The sequence below is a fragment of the Saccoglossus kowalevskii genome, chromosome 9, assembly GCF_978046115.1.
Source record: "Saccoglossus kowalevskii chromosome 9, keSacKowa6.1, whole genome shotgun sequence".
NCBI classification, from domain to species: domain Eukaryota; kingdom Metazoa; phylum Hemichordata; class Enteropneusta; family Harrimaniidae; genus Saccoglossus; species Saccoglossus kowalevskii.
In genome coordinates, this window is record NC_140649.1 from 14,052,979 (window position 1) to 14,059,955 (window position 6,977).

The window sequence follows — 6,977 nt, forward strand, 5'->3', positions numbered from 1 at the left end:
TGTGTACTCAAGACAGTACGAGGTCGCATCGATCTCCGCTATTCGCCAGTCGATACTCCCGCTGTACTGTCTTTGTGCATAGTTTGCAGTATCCTCGTAACAGATCTTATTATTTCCATGTAAAGTAGGAAATATATTTTTAAAGTGAAAGAAAAATGGTTTTCAAACTCAATTTACCTCAATTTTATTTGTATAGTCTTTTATGTACATTCTTATTTGCATACACAAATACTCCAGGGCCCTGGTGACGTATGCGAGAGAACTTGCTGGTTAGCATGTATTGTCGATAGTGTATATAAGGGCTTAGTCTTTTCCACGAAATGAAACGAAATGAAATGAAACGAAACGAAACGAAATAAAACTATATCATTTTTTTTAACGACATTGAAAATCTCCACGTCATAGAAATAAATTTCTCGAAAATATTTAGTTTGCAGCTCAATAAATACAAGTAACTAACATGACAGCTCAATAAATAAATACGAGTAACTATAACATGGCATGACCGCCATTTCAATTGACAAAACATGGAACGACCCAAAACGAGACAAACGAACCAAAACGAGCCATACTACCCCCAAGACGAGTAAAAAACGAGCCAAAGGGACCAAAAACTACCCAAATGAGTCACAAACGAACCAAAATTAGGAACAAAATAAAAAGGGTGAGCCTATCAGCCATTTTTGAAAGGATACTTGGAACTGACATTTGGGGGCGCTATCCCCAAACGACACAATAAATTAATAAAAATCTCTTGATAATATGAGCAAGTAAATACTAAATAATTATAACACAATAAACAAACTAATGCATAATAATTTTAAGTAATAAATAATTATTAACAAAATAAACACTCTACTAGATAATTATTAAGAAGTAACCAGTAAATTAACTAATTATATAAGGCATCGCAATAATTAATTAAATACATAAATAAAGTCTGAATCTACTATTTCCAAGCTGTACTGGAAATGGAAAAACAAAAAAAGGGCATAAAAAAACTGTCTAATAAGAATAAAAATACTGTAAAATTATATTAAAATTAAAGATAGAGGGATATTACAACGCGTTTTTCACAAAAGACAGTCTCACGCGTTGTAAAATTGCGTTGTGACTCGTGATAAGGGCGACCAGTAAATTTGGCTGGGGTGATTTTATAAGCAACGAAATTTGAGGGGATTGTTGTACTTAGATCGAAAAACGGACTTGCCCATTTAATTGTCTGAATCACTGTGGATGACGTTATAAAAATATAGAGTTGAAAATTAGAAATGTTGGAAGACAATTACTTTGTTCTTAAGTTTTGAGCTGGATTTTTCATGATGGAGCAGCTGTAATATTGCCGCCGCTCTATTATAGGAGTAAGTTATTTTTTTAAACGTTTGTTTTATGAAATTTTCTATGTATATTTTTTGACAAAATCTACTCACGAGTTTATTATGAAAATCGCCGATAGAAAAAATATCACTGCGTGCATCGCCCATGATTGTTAAACATCTAAACCGTGACGCTCAAAGGGGTAAAGGGTGTCACGTGAAACGTTATGTCGATTGTTTCTGCCTCATACCTGGTGGCCACCACTTGTCGCGCTTTCTACTGGTTAGTTAAATGCGTCCATGCAACAAAATTATTTTAACACTATTTTTATATGTCACATTAACAAATAGAGCGTATAGTCCAGAACACTGAAAAGATAAAATGTGTTTAAATATTATCGATCCGTCATCCTCGATCATTATGAGATGACCGTGAATGGTCATATGTTACATTAGCCCGCAATCAAAATCCTTTTTTAAAAAGACAATTGTCACTACTACAGGCAAAGCTTTGAAAATTACAGCTAAACTATAAATCTAACTTGCTTACTGCTAATTATTTCATTGAAATAACGCCACAAACCAAATATTAATAGTTTTTGGAAAACTTAGGTTAGCCATGGACCAATTTATTATTTGCTGATGTATTATAATTGTGTATTAGTGTCTTTATCATTTTATTATTCATTACGATTTTTAATTTATTTACTTGTGTTGACTTCTTCTGGGACATCGGCTAATTAGCGAGATGGGAACAGCGCCTCCAACTGCCAGTTCAAAGTATCCTTTCAAAAATGGCTGACCGCTCACCTTTTTGATTTTGTGCCCAATTTTGGTTCGTTTGTGACTCATTTGGCTCATTTTTGGTCCGCTTGGTTCGTTTGGGGCTAGTTTTAAGTTATTTGGCTCGTTTTGGGTCGTTTGGCTCGTTTTGGTCGTTCCATGTTTTGTCAATCGAAATGGCGGTCATGCCATGTTATAGTCACTCGTATTTATTTATTGAGCTGTCATGTTAGTTACTCGTATTTATTGAGCTGCAAACTAAATCTTCTCGAGAAATTTATTTCTATGACGTGGCGATTTTCAATGTCGTTAAAAAATTTGATATAGTTTTATTTCGTTTCGTTTCATTTCGTTTCGTTTCGTGGAAAAGACTAAGCCGTATATAAGGCACATTTCTTACTCATTTCTTCCCGTCTTTTAGTAAATCATGTACTTGTTCTCCGAGGAAGGGTGGACCATAACGTCAAGTTTATCGTATAAGGTTGAGTAAAATACAAAATGTGTCCCTTCTCGCGTTCCTGGTCACCACGATCAAATAACAGTCACTTGGATCATTTAGCTCCATGCTTGGAATGATGGTGGTCGATGAAGTTAGTTTAAGTGCCGCCATCTATAGTATTGCCACTGCTACGGAACTCTCCGCGATCTCTGTTCTATGTCGATGTTTTTCAAGTTTATCAATATCGAGTTTGACCTCTGACTTTTCTTCTCGTTATTCGTCAGGTTACTGGATATGTTCATATACTGATGTATTTCATCGATCCCGTGAGTAAAAAAATCAAATTATAATAAAAGGTGACAATGTTTCAACATTCTAAACATTGAACTATAGTGATCAATGAGATATAGAAATAACAAAAGTCTCTGTCTCTAAAAATGATATAATGGGTCGGTGATTCGTAAATCAGTTACTAAATGATAGCTGCGTGCGAGTGAATTGATATCCTGTTGAAATTGGTGAACGCGTTAGGTCACGACGAGGACAAATGTGTGAATGGCGGCAATTGGATAAATTTAGAGCGAAACACAAAAACAATTCAGAGTGTGATTCCAGTAAGCGTGATTGTCACAATTACGACATGATTAAATATTACTTGGACGTAAAATATTGTCAGTCAACTTATTATGCAGATCAAATTGCAAGAAAAGATCATACAAATGTGAAGCCGTCATTCAACACTATCTCACCAAACAATTCAGAAACTTTTAGACACCGAATTGAAAACAATTGCCAACGAGTGAATGCTGCGTAATTCCACGTTTGACCGACGCATGCGCATCGGTTTTCGCGCACGTCATTGCTACCACTTACCACGATTACTAGTAACCGTGCTCTTACATAGCACAAACTATTTGGTCTCTACGAAACGTTGTTCAGAAGCACAGATAATTTAAAACACTTACCCTACATTTCTTTCTTTACTGAAATCCGACGCGGTGAACATAGGCTGGTCAGGGACCTAGATTCGTCTTTAAACCAAAGTTGTTCTTTTATAAATGAACAATCTCCGGTGTAAGGGCGAATGTCCATCTCAACGTTTTCTCATTGATTTTACGGCTTTCGTCCACTGATGTCACACCTTCGAATAGTTTGGAAACTCTCACATTATTACAATTCGCATTGCTGCATCATCCAACAACACGACGTCTCAAAAAAGCGTCGACCGAAAATGTATGGCTTCCTATCATATTTTGGCATTTGGTGGCGCACTATTAATTCCGCTGGAATCGGAAAGCCGGTAACAGTCGACTGTTCAGTATAGGGGGGCACAACACTAGCAAATCTCAAATTTACTAGGATACGAGTGAACACTTTCAACAATAAAATCAATAACTATCTATTCAGTGTAATACAAATCTAAAAAGAAGAATGTATTGGTGGGCACATTAAAGCAGGAGAGTCGTCACATACGCATGCATCAGATGGCCATAGCGTATCATTATAACAAGCGTCTACCCATGAGCCTTTGCGTTCTTAGCGTGTGTTGTTATCATCGCTTGGGACTCAATACTCGCGCGTGCGCAGGTGTTCATGTAAGCTCACATTAGCAAAACACTGAAATAATTATGTCACCAAGTCTTAGTGTGACGGCCCTTGGTGATACTTTATTGTCCACAAGTGATTGCGTTTGTCGACGCCAGGGTGACGTATTACAATGTCCATACTTTCATGATAGAAGATGGACACACCGCCGTGTAACGTAGCCTTAGTAAACGTGGAATATTTGCTCTGTGCTAAATACGCTAAATGTACCGTCAGTATGTTTTGTACAATTTGTATAAACCAGTTGCATTAATAAAGGTCCGACATTGTCACCTAGCATAACAATATTTAACAAAAAATGTATATTGCGACATACCCCCACAGTACCGTTATCACCTAATTTATTATGTAATGTATCATGTCAATGTGATAAAACACGCCCAAATCCCCCACAAAGGTAAAACCTCCGTTTTTACTTCCTTATAGTTATCAGTAATACATTACATATGATGCAACTATCTGTGAGTCAAGGTAATTAATATTAAGATACAGCTGTCAAACAGAACTCAGACAGACAGACTCGACTAGATGACCGATGGAAGATGGCCACGAAGTCGATCTATGTTGTGGTTTTGTTGTATTTGAACGGTAAGTATAATAGTTTATTATTCGTTTTTAAGATGGGCATTACAGGTAATTAACTCCCAACGACCAACCACGGTTAAACGGAACCGCTTTAGTATAACGTGCTTGCAATTTGTCAGAAAGCCATACTAACCAGACCAGGGCCCTGTCAACGGCATCCCAACCACTGAATGAAAAGTTGACTTATTTCGTTATTATTTAGCTAGGTATTAATTTTGCTGATATCTTTGGTAGCCTATTCCTCCAATTGCAATTAAAATTTAAACTAAACAAAAATAATGAAATGAGACATGAACCGTGGATACTATAAAGATTGTTATCTGAGCTACCGAATGCACTTCAGTAGAGCGTTTGATGGTGGTAGGAAACACATACCTATACACAAATCGTATCGTTAAATAATGATGATCGTCGTGATGTGCCGTGTTGTACGTGGGTTCCATTCGACGTACATAAACTCTGAACGCGTGTAAACACAGTGTATGTTCACACAATATTTGAACGCGCGCACTGCCTACACGTGTATGTTGTCCCCCGGAGTTTTGAATTAATGAAAAATATATATGCTTTAAAATAGAATTCTTTTTTTGATACATGGAACGCCCTCAGACAGGCTTCATATCATTAAATATAAATTTTAACACACAGGCTCGAGTCAAACGCTGAAAAGAACGTAATCTTAAAAACGCGCGAATAAAACTATCCCAAAGTTGCGTGTGCGTGTACTAATGAGCTTGTATGGCCAGCGTTTATGTCACGCTGGAAGCAGTAAATAGTTTGTTTTTTATTCTTAAAACTAAACACCATCTAATTCACCTGAATGTTTCATTACTTTGCAGGCTGTATGTTCGTCGTTAATGGGTCATACGAAGATAAATGTAACATTACAGGTGAGTGTGGATGCGCAATGGACAGTGTTTCAAAGGGTCTTTGCCCCACCTCTATACAGACAAATACTGAGGGAAATGTCGGATGATACATGTCGATATTATGCTGGTATTTGTTAATTAAGCTGATAGGCATTTTGGCACGTATTGTCCAGATACGGATAGACAAATAAATTGATTTCTGTCTTTACCGACCAATGTGCATTCCATTCTATGTTTCTACTATTGTACCCACGCATGTTTCCAGATTTCCACCTTGCTCACTGATGAAAACACTGCTAAAAACCTATAGTAAGACTAAGGGGATACTATCGGAAAACATGCTTGTCTGATCACCATGAATTCAACTTACAAGCATTTCTGAACTACCTGGCAACAGGCGTGCCGCGGTGAACTGCACACATATCGTTCGCCTCTTTCATTGTCCAATGCCAACTCAACTACCAACATAATATGCACTTCTTCAATTTATCTGTCAGAATTATTCGTCTCTGGTTTTACTCACACTTCAATACTGCATATATAATAATATATGAATGCCCATCCAAATATACAAATATATACTGAATGCTATATTAATATATTCAAACAGGTGATGAGTACACCGTACTTGGGCCACTGTCATCGACGGATGAACATAGCGAATCGACCGCTGTATGTAACAGTAGCGACCGTGCTGTAGCGTGTCAGTGTGACCAGAGTAACTGTGACGGCGCCTGGCTTGTGGGCATCGATCAGTGCACAGCCGTGAATAGTGGCACGAATACCATCGGAACTAAGGTTGGTTCTCAACAGTTAATTATGTATTGCGGTGCTATTGCCTGTAGACATATTATATGTCGACCAATTGGTCAATCAAATGAATAAGTTGACATGATTCAAACTGGCGTATGGGGATCGTTATCAGATTAGATCATCCCATTTTCAATAGGAGGCCAAGATAGTTTTGAAGAGGAGCATGATCGGTATATGAACTTTCCATAATCATTTGTATCGTTGTTGTAACTGTACTTTATAATTTATTACACTTAAGGATGCGGTAAGGTTATCATGCTCTAAAAAGTAAAAACTGTTTTCATGAGGAAAAGTGTTTTGAAGCATAGCAAACTATATATTTTCTTGAAGCCCTTGTTCCTGGCTTTTTGAAAAAAATAATCTGCGACATGTACCACAAATTAGTCACGTGATTACTACGTACACATAGAGGTGTTATTTTGAGTAAAAATGAGTTTTGTATAAAAATCGTAGGGGTTTTGTAAAAAAAAGAAAGATAAAAAATCAAGGCAGCATCAGTCACGTCAATGCCTCGAGAGTGTTAGAACATAGATTGCATATTTGTTTACAATGACACCAATTTACATT

The 6,977-nt window shown here is 36.9% G+C and overlaps 1 long non-coding RNA gene across 1 annotated transcript; it reads left to right on the forward strand.

Annotated features, from left to right (window-relative positions):
- Positions 1–4,671: 4,671 nt before the first annotated feature.
- LOC146738358 (uncharacterized) lies at positions 4,672–6,236 on the forward strand. The gene is made up of 3 exons (XR_014930358.1): positions 4,672–4,731; positions 5,568–5,618; positions 6,208–6,236. It is a non-coding gene; the product is annotated as an uncharacterized LOC146738358 (long non-coding RNA).
- The last annotated feature ends 741 nt before the right edge of the window (positions 6,237–6,977 follow it).